Here is a 17,821-nt window from a genome sequence, read left to right on the forward strand (position 1 = left end):
AAGTTTGTGTAAATTCAATCCAACCTACTAGTTTATGGGAAAGAATACTGTACCCTCCCTCCAAGGAATTGGTATGTAGGAGTACAACTGAGCAGGGTTAGAATGGTGACAGAGAACACCCTCCTATTAGAGTTCTCACGTATGTGTAGGTCGCAGCAGGCTGAGACTGACGGCATGTGTGGGACTGGCGCTCGGTAGAGATATGACTGTGTCCGTGTTTGTGTCTCTGTGCGTTTGTATGTCAGGGTGAGTGGTGCATCAAGGACAATATCACTAAAATACCTGAAAAGAGAAAAAGAACCTAAGGAGCCAAAGATGCTGTCCTTAGTGAAAGAAGTCACTCAGAGGACCATTGAGAAGAAACTTTAGACCAGTGTTTCTCTTAAAATGCAGTGTTTTTTTTTTAAGATTTTATTTATTTATTTGACAGAGAGAGACACAGCAAGAGAGGGAACACAAGCAGGGGGAGGGGGAGAGGGAGAAGCAGGCTTCCCGCCGAGCAGGGAGCCCGATGTGGGGATCGATCCCAGGACCCTGGGACCATGACCTGAGCCAAAGGCAGACGCTTAACCAACTGAGCCACCCAGGCGCCCCTTAAAATGCAGTGTTGATAGCACCTGCCCAGCAGCAGTGCAAGGACTTATGATAGATAGTGCAGCTTCCAAGGCTCTAGAACGTAGCAAACCACAGCCTTAGGAATTGGGCCCCAGAGGTGCATTGTCCACTAGAAGCCACAGTGAGCTTTTCATGCATTTTCTAAGTGAAGGACCTCTGCTTTGGTCTATCCTGTGAATGACATGAAGGCAAAGCCTGGTGTCAGGTGGCATTTTCCAGCTTCATCGTGCTTCACCTCAAACCAACTAACTCTTCACCAATTCTTCTGCAGGGCTCTCTGGCTTCCCAAGATGATGCCTCTGGGATTATATGGGGACTTGCAGGGATGGAGGAAGAGCCAGTTGGGTCCTGCCCGCATCCCCCTCCCTCACCGACCCTGCTTTAATCCACATGACTCCTCTCCTGTGTACTTGATATACTATGCTGCTAGGTAATATTTCTTTGAAAGAGTTTCGTAGCCTTGAAAAAATATTTGAAAACTGTTATAATCCTTAGCAACTGTTTTGTCTCACACCTGGTCTCCATCCATCACTGGGATAGGATTCTGTGCCATTTTGGTTTACTTTGGAGAAGATTTTAATAATCTGATCAAGTTTATTCTGCTTTTTCCATTGAACTGATCATACTAATGGAGGTGAATATGGAAGAAGTCCAGCCTGAGTTTATTTGAGGCCTGATTGGTAGGTTATTTAAAGAAATTCAGGCTACTATTTTCAGACACATACAGTAAATGTAACCAGTCTAAGTGATAAATGTTGGTGATTTTAAAGAACTGGCTCAGCCTGAAAATCACCAACCCACAGGAGAAAAATTAACGAAGATGCAAACACACGCAGTTTTTCTGAACTGTACTTAATATTAAATTAAACTGAAGTTTAAAATCAAAGCACGTAATGTAAAATGTATTTGACCCATATATGGATTTTTATATTCACTTTTGTTCCATATTATTGTGCTTAAAAGCCATTTAGGAGGAAATGGCAGAACAAAGAAATTGAGGACAGAAATGTGTAAGAAGGAGAGGATTGATAGAAAGAGAAGTGAAGGAAAATCAAGGCTCTGGAAGTCTGGAGATGGAAGTGATTTTCAATAGCCTTCTGTTTCCCTGGGTATCGGTGCTGGAGTAACCGGTCACCTGTGACCTGGACCTTTACCAGGCTCATTCATCATCATCTAACAAGGCTCCCTGACTTCCTGTAGAAGCTGTGGGAGGTTCTGCTCCAAGTGGTATGCTTGGAAAAGCCCATGAGTAGAATTATATTCTCAGAAGCTACTTGGAAGACCTGTCACATCATACGCCAGGTAAGAAGGAACAGAGGATGAAGTCTGTTATCTGGGGACAAAGAGACCCGTTATTCATGTGTTAAGAAAAGACAGAGCTTAGTCCTATGGAGCCTTTCAATTATTTCTAAACGGGTCGTCGATAGCACTGTGTACTGGAGAACCGTTTGCTCTCTGAATAGTTGAAATATCTTCCTGGCTTTGATTTATTTTTAACTCATTTAGGAAATGCTCTGGTTGCAGGTAATAGACAGGTAAACTCAATTTAGCCACAATTTCTGTTGCTGTAAATTCTTAATTAATGTACCGAGAATCTTCCAACTTGTAAAGTGTGGTCAATGGTCTCCTCTGCCTCCCCATCTCTGAGGTTGCCTGCAGTATCCGTATGCACAGAACTCATCCTCTGCCCTTGGATTTTTCTCTTGGTTGATATTTGGGTACCTTTCATTTACCTTTTTGTGTTCATGGCCACTCTACCTGGAAATAAAATAAAAAATGATGTCCATAGGCTGAAAATTAACTTTTCCATAATATCTTGCATGGAGAAGAACCATTGGAAATAACCATGTTATCCAAGGTAAAGGGGAAAAAAGCTCGAGAAACCCTCACAGGGTCCAGGAAAGAAGAGAAACATTTAAAAAATTAAACAGATAAGATATAATTAAATATGATTATCAGTTTTAGTTAAATCTGGAAGTTAATGATGGAATTCTGATTTCAAGTATTAAGATGTTTTTAAATAAAATGTGGTTAAAGATTGGAAGGGACTATGGGGCGCCTGGGTGGCTCAGTTGGTTAAGCGACTGCCTTCGGCTCGGGTCATGATCCCAGGGTCCTGGGATCGAGCCCCGCATCGGGCTCCCAGCTCAGCGGGGAGCCTGCTTCTCCCTCTGACCCTCTCCTCTCTCATGCTGTTTCTCTCTCGCTCGCTCTCTAATAAATAAATAAATAAATAAATCTTTAAAAAAAAAAAAGATTGGAAGGGACTGTTGAATGCCAGGACCAATAGAAAATAAAGCTCATTCCTTCAAAACCTTTAAGTTAGGATTAAAAACATCACACATGACAGCTGCTTCTTTAATTCCCTCCATTTTTTTTTAAAGATTTTATTTATTTACTTGAGAGAGAGAAAGTGAGAGACAGAGCACGAGTGGAGGGGGAGGGGCAGAGGCAGAGGGAGAAGCAGACTCCCCGCTGAGCAGGGAGCCCGATGCCGGGCTCGATCCCAGGACCTTGGGATCATGACCTGAGCTGAAGGAGGATGCTTACCCAACTGAGCCACCCAGGTGTCCCACTTCCCTCCCATTTCTGCCATGTTTATTACTCATCAGTTGTGTACAATTCTTTCCAAAGGGATAAGAGAAGTCAGTTCTTTGCCAAGGTAGTGATTTTGATAACTACAAAGCAAGTGGGATTAGTGGAATTCAAATGCTGGAAGAGTTGCTACCATCTTGAGTGTCATTAATGCTTCTCTGTGGCACATTTGTTGGTGTGAGTTCCCAGAGATGAGGTCAAGACCTGCAGTGCTTTATGTGGTGGACAGGCGTTGCTTCTGCCCTTATGAGCATTCATCTCCCTTCTCCCAGCAATCAAAACTACTCCCTCTGAACTTTCAATCCATGTGCTTTAGAATTCATTCCAACTCATTTCCAAGAGTAGCCTCATTTTCTTGGGTAAATGACCCAATCCATTGCAATTCAACTCAGTCCCAAGGCCTTTGCTGAAACTCGTACAAAACAGGTGTTCTCTCTGGGGATTGCCAAATACCGGTCTCGACCTCATGGAAGCCATCTTTTTACTTCTTGGAGATAGCCTACCTGAGAATCAATCTACACAAGAAATACAAAGTGATCAATTCCTGATGACATCCTTAGAGCACCTGGATTTACTCATGGCCGTAGACTGCTCCACTTTTGGATTCTGTAGCTTCATGAATCAGTGTATCCCCCCCCCTGGTTTTTGTTTGGCTTTTGTTTACTTTTATCAATTTGAATTGGGTTTCCATTGTTTACATCTGATATTCTTAATTAAAGACTGCATTTTAAGAGAACTATTAGCAAGTTTAGAAGAACATATTGGGGACCACGTGATGCTTGATCTCAGGGTCGTGAGTTCGAACCCCACTTTGGCTGTAGAGATTACTTAAATAAATAAATAAACTTTTAAAAAATGACAAAAAAAAAGGACATATTAAAAAATACTATGATGGGGGTGCCTGGATGGCTCAGTCATTAAGCGTCTGCCTTCGGCTCAGGTCATGATCCCAGGGTCCTGGGATGGAGCCCCACTTCGGGCTCCCTGCTCCATGGGAAGCCTGCTTCTCCCTCTCCCACTCCCCCTGCTTGTGTTCCCTCTCTCGCTGTGTCTCGCTCTGTCAAATAAATAAATAAAATCTTAAAAAAGAAATACTGTGATGGCTAAAGAGAACGTAAATCAAGTCATTAGACAAGTAAGTTGAAGAAACTGGGGATTTTTGGTTTGGGGAAGAAAAGCTTAGAGTAGACCTATTGTCCTCAATACTTTGTTGGATGTTATTTAGAAGAGAGAGTGGATGCTCTGTGGGGTCCTGTGAGGCATATAATGTCCTCACCAGTTACTCAGAACTTGTGGTGAGTAGTGTTGCTACAAAGGAGATTCCTTCTCAGGGCAACACTGAGGTCTAAATAACTCTATTCTGAAATCAGAGTCTATGACTCAATCATCTGAAATGGGGATTCCTTGTTATTCCTCAGTGCACCCTACAATCAAATAGGCACACCAAGAAAATTCAAAACTCACTCCACAGAGGTCTAGGTGGGGTGGGAGGAGAGGAAGCAGCCAATGAGAAGAGACTGCATTTTTTGTCTTTTTTTTTTTTTAAATTTTTACTTCAATTACAGTTAGTTAATATATAGTCTTATAGTCTCAGGTGTACAATATAGTGATTCAAACTTCCATACATCACCCAATGCCCCTCACGTAACAGAGTGTATTTTGAATAGTTTTCTGAAATGCTGCCACAGAGCTTTAAGATATATCTGGTGGTCACTAACACCCAATTTCATTTCCCCTCGGCTTGAAATCATTCATGCAGGTCCACATATCTGCTCACAAGCAGTTCCTGCTAAAGTCAGAGAGGATGTTTGTTGAGAATTCCCCAGTTACGTCGGCAGCTCTGTAACACGAGGTTGCATCATTGTCTGTGTGCGTTGGAGAGTTTATTTTTTAAGACAAATTTTTATCAGGATTCAGGAGCACGGGGGTACCTGGGTGGCTCAGTTGGTTAAGCGTCTGCCTTTAGCTCAGGTCATGATCCCAGTGTCCTGGGATTGAGTCCCATGTCAGGCTCCCTGCTCAGCAGAGAGTCTGCTTCTCCCTCTCTCTCTACTCCTCCCTCTCCACTTGTGCCCTGTCTCTCGCTTTCTCTCTCTCAAATAAATAAAATATTTAAATAAAAAAGACTCGAGAGCATGAGCAACGCTGTCCTCACTGTTCCCACACACACCCCTCTCTCCACACCCTAATTGTAATGTCTGCTGCATGGTGTCATTCTTGCTTGTTTATATGTTATTCATCCACTCTTCCCCAGGAGACAGAGTTTTCCTGGAAGGCAAAGGCTGTGTGGATGTTATTTTTGAATCTCTAGGTCCTAAATTCAGTCTGGAATATACCCAACAGCCAATATTTGTTGAATAAATGGTCACTCAAGTATTATGGTTTGTGTACAAGGCTTTTTTTTGTAGCTAACCTGAAAGCCCACTGGAATTCAATTTTGTTGACACCTTCCTATTAGCCAGAAGTGGGAATAGATGTCATCGATACTGAGGCCCTTGAGTGGAATAGAGATCACTCCTTCTTGGCATGTCATTAGGATATCACTGGATAGACCTAAATAGAACTCTAGTAAAGAATTTGCACATTTAAAAAAAAATTGAGAATAGTTGCTCTGTTGTTCCAGAAATACTTTATTAATGGTGCCTTTGGAATATACTTGTTCTGTCAATTATCTCATAACAAATTAAATGTCTGGAATAAAGACACTACAGGTTTATAACACAGTTTCATAGCTGGAATACAAAACTCAATTGCAGGGCCACATTCACTTCTGGAAACCGAACTCTGTACCTATGGCATGCAACTGGTGAATCTCCCCTCTGCAGTGAATTTTGTTTGCAAATGAAGATTTATAACTAGGCAGTTCCTCACAGTTTTCAAAGCATTCACACATTTTTTTTATTTGGTTCCCAAAAAATTATGGGTAGGAGGGTAATTTTTCTTAGAAGGGATAGGATAAGCATTGGGTCCAGGGCAGAAATCCAGACTTCGAGCCCCAGTGCATTTTCATTTCTTATTCCCAAAGCTGCTCTTAAAGAACTTTGAAGCACAGGATAAAAGTGCCCTTGCTTTAGAAGTAGGTTAAGCTCGTGAAGATAAAATTTATATACAGAAAATATATGTTTGGGATGACCAAAACACAAGTGTCTTCATTGTTAACGCTGTGAAGCAGAGAAAGTCCCTTACTCAGAAAATAGACACCTAAAAATTAGTTCTTATTAAATAAAGTCATGGGTGAAAATAAGAATTCTGAACTCTGATTTATCGTCATTTAAAGAGGAACTAAAATGTTGATCAACAATGCCTTCGGTTATTCATTCAGCCAGCTGGAATCAATGAAGGGCACTGCACACCTGTGAAGATGCTCCTGTTACAAGTATTTCAATATCTGCCTCTGTACCAAAGTACAACGATACAATGTGAGTAGTATCCGAGGCAAAATAAAGAGGAATAGGCCATATAATTTGCAAATAAGGCCAGACTTGCTTCTCCTGCCTGATTTAAATGATTTCTAAGGAAAGAAAACAGTTCTCAGGCAGAAGATAAAGTGAATGTGTCATCAGGTGGAATGCTGGGTGTCAACCCCTTTCTTTGCCCATTTGCACTTCCTGTTGCCTAAGTACCCTCCCCCCTCCACTGCTGGACCAGTAACCTCAGAAGCAGAGTAAATAGCGCAATCTCTGCACACATAAGGGCACATGATTATGTAGCTTAGCTAAATCCCATACCTTACAACTGAAATGCATAGGACAACAAAAATCCACAATTCGTGTGCATCTTAGAAGGACAAAGACGATAGCTCTCTGCATGTCAGAAGGGCTACCAAAAATGCTTTGTACATGCTGCTTCATTTCATCTCAAAAACTCCATGAGGACAGGATGAAGAGAGGAATGGATGGAGATCAGAACTCATGTACCCCATCATCCTATTCTACCAAAAAAAAAAAAAAAAGTGGGTGAGCTGTATAGGGTGATTTGTTAGGGGCACCCAGCAGATTGCGGCAGAGTCCATACTCGAACACAAGGCTCCTCTTTCCAACGTCATGCAGCTCCCCCTGATAGAATACACACGCTTCTGTGCAGGTTAGCGTGGAGACCACAGAGACAAGTGACTCAGGCCCATAGGAGAACAGATGGTCTACCCTGCGGGTACTGCAGGCAGCTGTGGTACGTGGTTTCATCAGAGTAGAAAGAAGTAGTGGTAACACACTTAGGGCAACTTGGTACTTGACCATTCTGGTCACCAAAGACGAAAATGTAGTGACCTTCAGCAGTAACATTTATCAGCAATACTTTACTTTCCCTCCAAACTCAAGTAACTTGCCTACAATGAAAAAATAGAGTCAGGTTAATTTTCTAGACCATCAAGAACAACAGCCCAAAAGCTCTCCCTTCCTCAGTCTCCATTCCTCAGACAAATGCGTGGACGCTTCGCTGCCCTGGGTAGACGCGGCCTAATGGATGCTTGAAGGCCACTTGCTCTAGCTGATGTCCACTCCCCATTCTTCTCAGTCAGACTTTGGGTCCAAGTTGCCTGTGTATTTATACCCGAGGGTAATGTTCTACGTAATTAATAAAGCTCACTTTCAGCCGAGAAGACAGAAAACAAACGAAGGGCGTGGAAATGAAAGGTGGCCAACCCTCAGTCGTGATTCAAGCCTCTGCTTCGAAAGGCGTGGTGAGGTCAGAATATTCTGCAGGGAGGTTTCGATGTTTCTTAAAACCGAAGATAAATATTCACAAGGGGCGGGGGTGATAAGAAATGTCATAGCAACTTTTGTGCTCAAGGGAGTTGCAAAACAAGCCAAGGAGACCGATAATTCCCTCAAATGATGAATAAAAAGGCTTTGTCTCACTTAGAAAGCAGCCTCCTGAACAGAAATTGTAGCTTGGAGGAAGTGCTGAAAGATCAGAATACTTTCGGTTTCTCCACAAGTGATGGGAACTGTAGAAGGTGACTAAGGCTTAAGAGATAAATCTCTCTCAAGATTTCATTATTACCTCAAACCACTGACTTTCCTTTTCGTGATTTTCATTCTTAAAATAGTCAAGTAAAGACAGCCTCCACATTTTTAGTGATCAGGAATCTGATGATCTTTGTGACCTCTAGCACACAGTTAATAAGTTAATCACATTTCTCGGGTACTTATTGTATTATTTAAGCCATAATGTCGAACCCAGTGTTTCTGTGATTTTAGTTCGAGGAATCAGGAGACAAATTCTTTGCTTTACGATTATGTTCCCATGTAACAGACTTACCGAAATAGGAAGTACATTAAATATGAAGCACTGGGGCTTTGCACAATTATTCAAATGGTTCAAATCACATGCAACATTCTACATGTCTTTTATACAGTTATAACAATTCTGACCATTTCCAACAGATAAGGACTCGTGGGGCTAAACAAATTCAGAGTCTAAAATCCCCCAGATCTATTGTTTACAAAGTCTGTCTCTGGCTCGCTGGGGATTTATACCTTTGCTCTGGGAATCACCCACATTTTCATCCCGTGCCTGCTTTGTGCCGGGGGCTGTGTCCTGGCATGCCTGTTTCCTGACTCCCCGTTCGCAGACACAGTCCAGAGCTGTGCCTACTACTTCATCCAACCTGCCTGACGAATGGGGGTCCCTCCGAGGGCAGCTGGGACTAGCCACTCATTTCCTTCCCTGGCGATTGCAAATATTCTGGAGTGCTCACCGGCAAATGGACTTCGCGATTCCCTACAACCAGCATGCTCTACCTAGATGCAGAATGGTATTGGCAGATCCACTCCTGATCACAGACACACTTGCTTTGGGTCAGATATCCTCACCCAGAATTCATTTAACATTTTGCCCCGTGGTCCCTGAAGCTTTCTACATCAGAAAACTCCATCATGAAACATCTGGTTGATAGGTTACGTAGTGCAATGACATCCTGTCCTGTCTACACACAGAGCCCAGGAAATGAAGACGAGGAGGCAGCTGCCAGGATAAAAACCCAACTCGACCCATCTGCTTTGTTGGGTTTGTTCTTTAAACAGGACAGGATGGGGATCAGAGCCTTTCAAATGCATTCTTAATTTACTCTTCCTTGTCCTCTTGTCTTCATTTTCACAAATGGACATATGGAAAAGACTGGCCTGGTTTCTCAGACATTTCTCAGAAACCAGAACTACCTTTAAGCATGACAAGCAGACCCGTACACTCCAGCCAACGCCCAGGACCCACCATTCAGTCTGCCTCGACACTCCCCACGAGATGACGCTAGTTCTTCCAGAGTTTACATCAGTGATGCCCAAAGTTAATGGCTAGTCACAATTCCTGTGGAACTTTTTAATAATATAGATTACTGGCTGTCACTACAATACATTCCAATCCAAAAGAGAATCTGTATTTTTATTATTGCTTAGAGAGAGGGTATATCTTTGTAATGCTGTTCATTTGGTAACTCCTTCTCAGAAAGACAGTGATTTACTTCATTCGAAGAAACTCCTTCCTCCCTCCTTCTCTCCCTCCATTCTTCTTTCCCTCCTTCCTTCCTTCCTTCCTTTCCTTTCCTTTATTTTTTTCTTTATAAATAACAACAAGTGATAAGAAGAAGAAGAAAAGAGAGAACATCTAGCTGCAGGTGATTTACAAACATTTTTCTCATCTATCCGCTCAATAGGTTTTTGAGATAAATAAGATAAAGATAAGGAAGCAGATAAGAACATAGAAGTTCAGAGAAGCTCAATAACTTCCGACATCATAGAGCTAAGTGGGGATTCAAGTTCAGGACTGCGTGATTTCCAAACCTTTGCTCTTTCTGCTCCATTAAGTTGCCTCAAATATGAAGAAATTGTGAAATACTTGTTCTTCAAAAATGCAATGGTTATTAACATTTTTTTCTTTCCACCCTTTCTTCTATGTGTGGCCTCTTATGTATTATGTATACAATTTATAACCTGTTCCCCTTAATGGTGTACTTTTCAGTGGATCTCAGGTTATTATATAGTCATTACAATCATCTTTGAGTTGTATAAAGTCTGTGACTATTATACATAGGTTAATAGATTATTTAAATACTCCTAGATTGATGGAAATTAGGTAACTTTCAGCTACCCACTTTCCAAAAGCCAGTATATCTGATGGGCTTGGCTACAATGGGCTCAACGTGCCCCCAGGCTGTAGGGTGGTTTTGGGTCTTCTTCTTTCACGGAGCTCTTATTCTATAGCCCTCCGGGGCTGGTTCCTCTCATTAGATGGCAGAAGTGAATTTGACCAGATCGAATCATAGGAGCGCATTTAGCATCTCCTCAAGCGTTCCAGCCTATAGCTTTCCACTGGTCAGAGCAAAGCCGATGAGGTGGGACACATACTCTGCACATCCTACTGGCATCACTGCAAGGACTTCTGAGGGTGCCCCTGGAGAAGTGATGCTTTGGGGACACTAACCATCTACCACACACGCTCGGAGTGGGAAGGTGGTAAGAGTAGAATGTGTTTTTAGCAGCAGTAGTAGGACTAGAGTTGAGGGTAATGTAGGGGTAAGTTGGTAACAGTACTGTTATGGACTGAATGTCTGTGTCCCCCAAAACTTGTGTGCTGAAGCCTAATCCCCAATGTGATGGTATTTGGAGGTGAAAACTTTGGGAGATGGTCGGTTCAGATGAGGCCATGAGGGTGGAGCCCCGTGATGGAAATAGTGTCCTTATAGGAAGCGAAGGAGAGACCAGAACTCACTCTCTCCATCATGAGGGGACAGTGAGAAGGTGACTGTCTACAAGCCAGGAAGTGAGCTGTCACCGGGAACCGAATCTGCCAGCACCTTGATCTGGGGTGTCCAGCCTCTAAAACCATGAGATGTACGTCATCATGGTGTAAGCCACCCGGGCTGTGGTATCTCGTAGCAACCCAAGCTCACCGATACAGGTAGAGATGGAGAAAAGTAGACATACTTAAGAGCTATTTGTGAAGTGTATCTGCCAGTGTCCTGGCAGGAAACAGATGGCACATTAACGGGATTAATTGAGGACATTAATAACAAGGATATTTACAACAGTATAGAGAGTGTTGAGAAAACCAACAGTGAAGTCATGAAAACAAGCAATGGTAGTTATGAGCCCTGCCCTGAAGTGGGTTTTGCCAGACCCACTGATGGCCACTTCCATGCAGGAGTGTCTCTGTAGAGAGCTGGGGCTAAAAGTGCGCAAACATGGCCAAGGCCCTGGGCCAGCAGCAAGGGAACAGGAGGAAACCCCCGCCCTCTTTCCTTCCATGCCTCTCCATGGCTGTATTGATTAAGGAGGCCAAAAAGACCAGGCGATACAGTCCACGGAGGTGAGTGTCACAGAGCACAGACGGGACATGGCTTTGGAGGGACATGAAGACAATCACCAGCATGATCCGCCCTTTTTACTACTTAATGTACAACCTGTCCTTTTCGATGGAAAATTTCGCACACCCAACAAAAGGAAACTCATTTCCCATCAAACCACTGTCTCCTCATAAAAGGATGTCCGTTTAATCAAGCTTCCACTAAGAACCAAAATGATAATATTATCCGTATCCAGAGTCCTTTGTGAAAAGTAGTGTGGGGGCGGGGGAAGGCACGGGGGAGGGCAGAAAGGATAAATATACGGCAGAGACGCTACAGAGCCTCCCTTGCACAGCCTAAATTCACCATCCCACCTTCACTCTCTCGCCGGTCATCCCCCTTATCTTCAGCTGGCATGGCGTGTTGGCTCACTAAATGTTTTGCTTGTTTATTTGTTTTTTCTTAAGTCCTATCAATAAAGGGTGTCAGTCACTAGTGGACATGCATTTGTTCAGTTCCTATTGTTTCCCATTGACCCTGATGATGAGACAGCAGCAGAGGGTGGCAGCTCAGTGAACCTGGGGGTTTCACAACCTCCCAGCTGTCATCGTGTGAAATCAACCCAACTTTCCCTTAGTGACTGAGGTGAACCATACCGAGTAGTACAGTGACCTCCTGTGTTCCTCCTTCTATGCCTCAAAGGCTAAGAGGCAGCCTTAGCTTGTCACTCAACAAAACCATGGCAGTGTTCCCAAAAGCATTCCTCCCTTGGATGCTGGGTCTCCAGATACAGGAAACCCAAGACTGCAGAGATGTGAGGCAAATGTCTGAAATTGGGTAATGAGATGTGACAGTGAGACAGGATTCCGGCTCCCGCCCCTTGGCTCCTGGACCCACGGAGTTTGGCTGCTGGGGAACAGAATACCGTACGTTGGCCCTGGTGTAAAGGCTTATACTATGCATTGAAGGACAGTGTCTTAACCTTGCAGGGTGTTCCCTCCTAATCGGTGCCATAATTTAGCACTCATCGAACTTACCATGGTATCACACCAGCCGCTTCTGAGCAGTAAGGAGGCCAAAGTTCCTTTGTCAACATAGGAGTTCCTAAGTCTCAGGCAATGGTCTCTGTGGTGACATGCTCATGAGTTAAGGCATTCCATAAGTCCACAAATGATGTTGGCACAAATTTTACGGGTAGGGTTGGCAGATGAGTATTTGGAAGGTTTTTGAGGACAAATCACAGCCCCCTCTGTAATGAAACAGTTCTAATATAACATCCAATATGTGGCCAAGTCTCCCCCCTGAGAAAGGCCATATCAAGCATTCAACATTGGCCTCTCGTGTTGGCAGGTTGGGCCCCCTCAGAAGTGGTTGAAGCCACACTGGGCTTGGTGCAAGGGAGCCCATGATGTGCGTCTCACACAAGAACTGCACTGTTGCTGCCGGGACACTTGTGCAAGGTGTCCAGGGCAACTTGGAGCACCTGCAGGAAAAGGCAGTCTTCTGTCACACAAGAGGCCACTTGGTCCGCTGAGGGCTTCCTGGGAAATGAGTGTCCTCTGCTTGGCATATCTCTTGCAAGACATGGGATCTTCATTCTCTGTCACCGCTCTGAATGGTCCTTCCTCACTCCTCTTCCCTGGCCTCCTGGTCACCAATCTTCCAAGTAGCCACTGTCCAAGAATCAGATCTGAACATCAGGCCATCCCCCCTTCCAGGAACTGGACAACCAGCAGACAGCTGGAGGTGTGTGCCCTAACTTCCTTGACCATCCCGAAGGGGCTGGCGTATAGCAGCCAACTCTTAGCTGGCGCGGATGTGCCGTGATGGCCTACCTGTAAGCCAGGTAAACCCTTTCCCTCCTCCGTTAACTCATCATAGGGAACTCCCTAGGAGGCCTCTTAATATGTGCTGAGGGAAAGGCAGCAAGGCCACAGGAACAAGGCCTGTGGGAGTCAATCCTGAGCAATCTATTTGTGCCCCGTACACCTGCTCATGTCCAGTCCTGCATATACAATTTCCGTGTTATAACAAAATGCTGCTGTGCATATTCAAAATGAACTTTTATGACCCAATGCTTTGTATAAACCCCAATTTTGACAAGTTATGTCATAGCATAGCAACATAGTTACTGATATCCCCAGGTCAGATTTTCAGTCTCTACCTGGGTCTAGGAGCAAACCAGGAGCAGCTTTTCAAATGTAGAATATTGTGATCAGGAGTAGGCGTGGTCTTACTCAAAACCCCTAGGCCTGTGTGTCAGTCTGCTACCGGAGCTTTCCAGAACCTCCGGAAGGCATCATCTCCCTCTACCACAGACACTTCTAGGTACCGGCGGGTCTACTAGGGATTAAGGTCCAAGTAGCAAGACAGTTTTCACCATACCTCAACTCTTTGCACAGCCTTCTCCTACTCCAGATTCCTTTCAGAGCTTAGAAATTGAAGGCTACCTGGAGGCAGAGCAGCAAAATCAACATGATCTATGTTGTGCCAGAATCCAGAGAGATCCTCTAAGGGCTATGCCCTGAAACTGGCCTCTTACTTTGGAGGAAACATCTTTACATGTGAGACAAGTGGACCCCGAGGAACTCCCCAGCCTGGCAGACATCTGGAGATCCAGAGTGATTATCCCCTCATGCCGCCAATTAGGTTGCTTGTAAACACTGTCTCTGACGTCCATTTAACATGAAGTTACTGATGTAATAGACCAGTGTGATAAGAATATAAGGGGTAGTCAAGGCTCCTCCAGAACTATGCCAAAAAGCAGGAGGTTGGGCATAGCCCCGTGCTATGGCAATAACGGTTTATGGCTTCCCTGGCAGATGAAGGCAAACTTCCTCTGGTTATCTTTACTGATGGGCATTGCAAAGAAAGTTTACCCAATCAATGGGTGCATGGTATGTATTAGCGGCCAGAGGCTATGTTGATTTATTCCAGTGAACATACTGCATCTGGTACAGCAGCTGTGATTGTTATCACTACTGATTAAGTTTGCGATAATCCAAGTCATTCTGCAAGATCCATCTGGCTTTTCTACCAGCCAAAGGAGTGAGTTGGAGGAGGGTGTGATAGGAATCCCCACTTCTGCATCTTGACATCTTGATGGAGACACAAATCTCCATTACTCTCCCGTGTCATTCCGTTTACTATTTTGAAGATGAGGGCCTTTCCAGGAATTTCCATTTGGGTCCTTGCTACCATAACAGTGCTTGCTCCAATAGCAAGACCTCTGTGGGGATTCTGATGGTTGTTAAGTATATTTATAGTCTCCAAGACTTTGTAAATAGCCACAGATAAGCTCATAGCCTACCTGGACCCTCTGTGAAATAGATTCATGCCGCCTGTCTATCACCCGCTTTTCTTTGGCCAACAGACCATCATGATATTTTGTGTCTCTAGGGATTAACATCCTGTCAGATAGATTATTTTATAATCCCTAGAAAATCTGGATTGTTTCCATTCCCCAATGTACAGTTGTCCTGTTGATCGATCACAGGTCTTTCTGGGGATGTTTGGAGAAACAGCCATGCTCTGCCTTTTTGATAAGTGGCAAGGTTCTCCCAAACATCTGGTGAAGATAGGTAGATGAAAGAGCCCTTCACTGAGCTATGGGCTTTTCAAGGGGGCCACTACTGGGCACAACGGTGGATTCAAGGGGGGGAGAAAGAGAAGCCAGAGTCCCATTTGTGACATGTTGAATTAAAGATGCTTTGAAACATCCAAGCGGCAATGTCTAATAAACACTTGAATACAGGAGCCTAAGCCAGAAATCTCGAATGGAAAGGCATTAGCAACCAGACGGCAAGTGAAGCCATCAACCTGGATAGGAACTTAGTGGAAAGGCAACATTCAAGATTTCTGTAGAAAAGAGGACCCAGCAAAGAGGTCTAAGACACATCCTCCAGCATGGTACAAGAAAAATCAGAAACATGGGATAAAGTGTTTCAGGAAGTAGGAAGTAGTCAGTCTATTGCATCAAATGTTGCTAGAAATTTAAAAAAAAAAAAGGAGGAAGAGAAAATGCCTTTTTCATTTGGTGACACGGAGATAACCAGTGACCTTTGCAAGAGCTGTTTTGTCAAACTCTGAGGGCAGAAGCCAGGAGGGGTTTTCACCAGTGCAACAAAACACTGCTTATATCAAATAATTCTGTCCTTCAAAAACCAAATGGCTTCATGTTTTTTGAGCTTTTTTTATGTGTGTTGATTTTGATTCCTCCTTTATTGCATTTTTATGATCCATATTCCAGAGGCAATTAGCCACGGACAATCCGTTTGCTTAGCTTGCTCTGACATAAGTTTGGCTCAAGCCTGATCCATATACCTGTGAGGTCTGTTCAAAAGGGTTAAGCTTCCTGAGTTATGTATTTGTCTCATATGCTTTTGTGAGGATAAAACAGAAATAGCTGGGAGACAGTTGGGAAGTTCGCAGCATGCTAAAAGGGATGCTTCGTCATTTCGTCATTAACACAGCGTCATCTATCACAAAGAAAAATCAGCCTAGGATTTTTTGAGCCAAACATCACAGCCTTTAATTCCTCTCACTAACTGTGGCCAGAAATTCAGAAATTTGCACGTCATGTTACGTTTAGCTTTCCCATGCATTTATTTTGCTTCTGAAATATTCACCCTGCAGGGGATCTCTCTTCCCATCTATGAGTTTGTGTAGTCTTGGATCTCTACACCTGCTGGCTTTTTGCATTGTGATTCATAGGTGAATTACACTGGGCATGAAATCAATGTATTAAGTTCCTTTGGGAATTTAATCATTCCAAAAAGATAGAGACATGGTGACACAAGGATGACAGAGTGGATAGGACCTCAGTATTGACTTGTAAAGAACATTAATGCCTAAGCAGGAAGAGTTTGGCTAACTAAGCATTAACTGGGGATTTAACCACCCACGATTCTGTGATGAAGGTGAACCCAGAACAGCACCAGCCTGTGAAAACTAGACATGGACCGACAGCACCAGGAGTCTATTAAAATGGTTCTCTACGTGCTGACTCAGGACACTTAGTAAAGAGACTCATTCCCAAGGCTTCAGTCATTTGTTTGGATATGAATGGCATTCTTCTGGTTTCTACATCTCACGTTCAGTGCAGAAGTGGTTAGGTCTTTTGTAAACCCAGATTGTTTCCAAATCTCACGGTATAAATTCCCCTTGACGTGTCCCATGTTTCTGACTCTTGGAATGTAGATCAGTCAGTAGCAAGGTGGATGAATCCATCAAATTGTTGACTCCCCTGTGGACACAGCTCTTCATCCTACACGGGAAAGAGAAGCACACTTTTTCACATGGAAGACGAGTCTGAAGAGACTCATCCAACAGATTTGGAAGAGATACTGAATAATAAGTAGGTTGGAATGCCCCAGCTGGTTGGTCAGTGATGATCCCCACGTAGGCCGCACTTAAGAACACACAAGGACTCGTTCACCATCTTTCCCCCCGCACCCGTGTCCGACAGGGTACTCTGTAAATTGTGGGTGCAAATCAAGGGGAACTAGTGCAAATAAAGGAGAGAAATGATGACATCAACAATAGTATGTTAACTGCTCGGCAGGGAGGGCCTCGTTCGATCCTCACACCAGCACTGGGAGCTGGAGATCAGAGCCCCCACTGGGTGAGTAAGCACGGGGGGTGGGGGAGGGGGTGACGTATCACAGTAACTGAGCAGACCTGGCACCTGAAAAAAAAGAAAAACGAAATAATTGTCACATGTAGTGAGGCAGAAATTGAGCATAAATTTTTTTCTTTTCTAATACGGACTTTTTTAATATTTTCTGAATGTGTGATTTTTTTCTAAATTAAAAAGCCTGCAGTTTTATATAAAAAACAATCTTATCAAAGGAAACATCCCTTTGAGATCTTAATAATTAATTCTGAGGGAGACAAACTTGAGAGTCAGAGGAGAGGTAGCATAAATATTGACATAGACAAAGGGCGTGTGATTTGGCTAGCTGCCTGAAATTCTTTCTCAAGGTGAGTGTCCAAGTGTCAGGCGGAGAAAACACAACAGAGCTGAGCCCACCAAGAAGACGGCTCTGTGGGGAAAAGTAACATGATTTATCATAGGAAAGGAACCTGACTAGGGAAGAGAGAAGAAAATTTTTTAAACCCTAGTGTCAAGGAATGTCCCACTCATTAGAAGAGACATAGACAAGTAGGATGGAGCGACAGTGGATGGCATGTGTAGGTTTTGTTCTCTTGTTCTCTATTTCTGAAACGTGCAATTCTAAAAATGTATGCATTTTTAAGAACAAAAATTTTAAGTCAAATTCACTTCCGTTGGTACAAAGTTGAAATGACTGTATGAAGAAGTGGATAGTCACG

General features: G+C 43.6%; 1 long non-coding RNA gene across 1 annotated transcript in view; it reads right to left on the reverse strand.

Annotated features, from left to right (window-relative positions):
- Nucleotides 1-16,643: 16,643 nt before the first annotated feature.
- Nucleotides 16,644-17,821, reverse strand: part of LOC118533420 (uncharacterized) — a 59,270-nt gene continuing 58,092 nt past the window's right edge. Inside the window, exon 4 of the long non-coding RNA XR_013448972.1 lies at nucleotides 16,644-16,754. This is a non-coding gene — a long non-coding RNA (uncharacterized LOC118533420). The remainder of the gene's footprint in view (nucleotides 16,755-17,821) is intronic.

Source organism: Halichoerus grypus, chromosome 6 (genome assembly GCF_964656455.1).
Source record: "Halichoerus grypus chromosome 6, mHalGry1.hap1.1, whole genome shotgun sequence".
NCBI lineage: Eukaryota > Metazoa > Chordata > Mammalia > Carnivora > Phocidae > Halichoerus > Halichoerus grypus.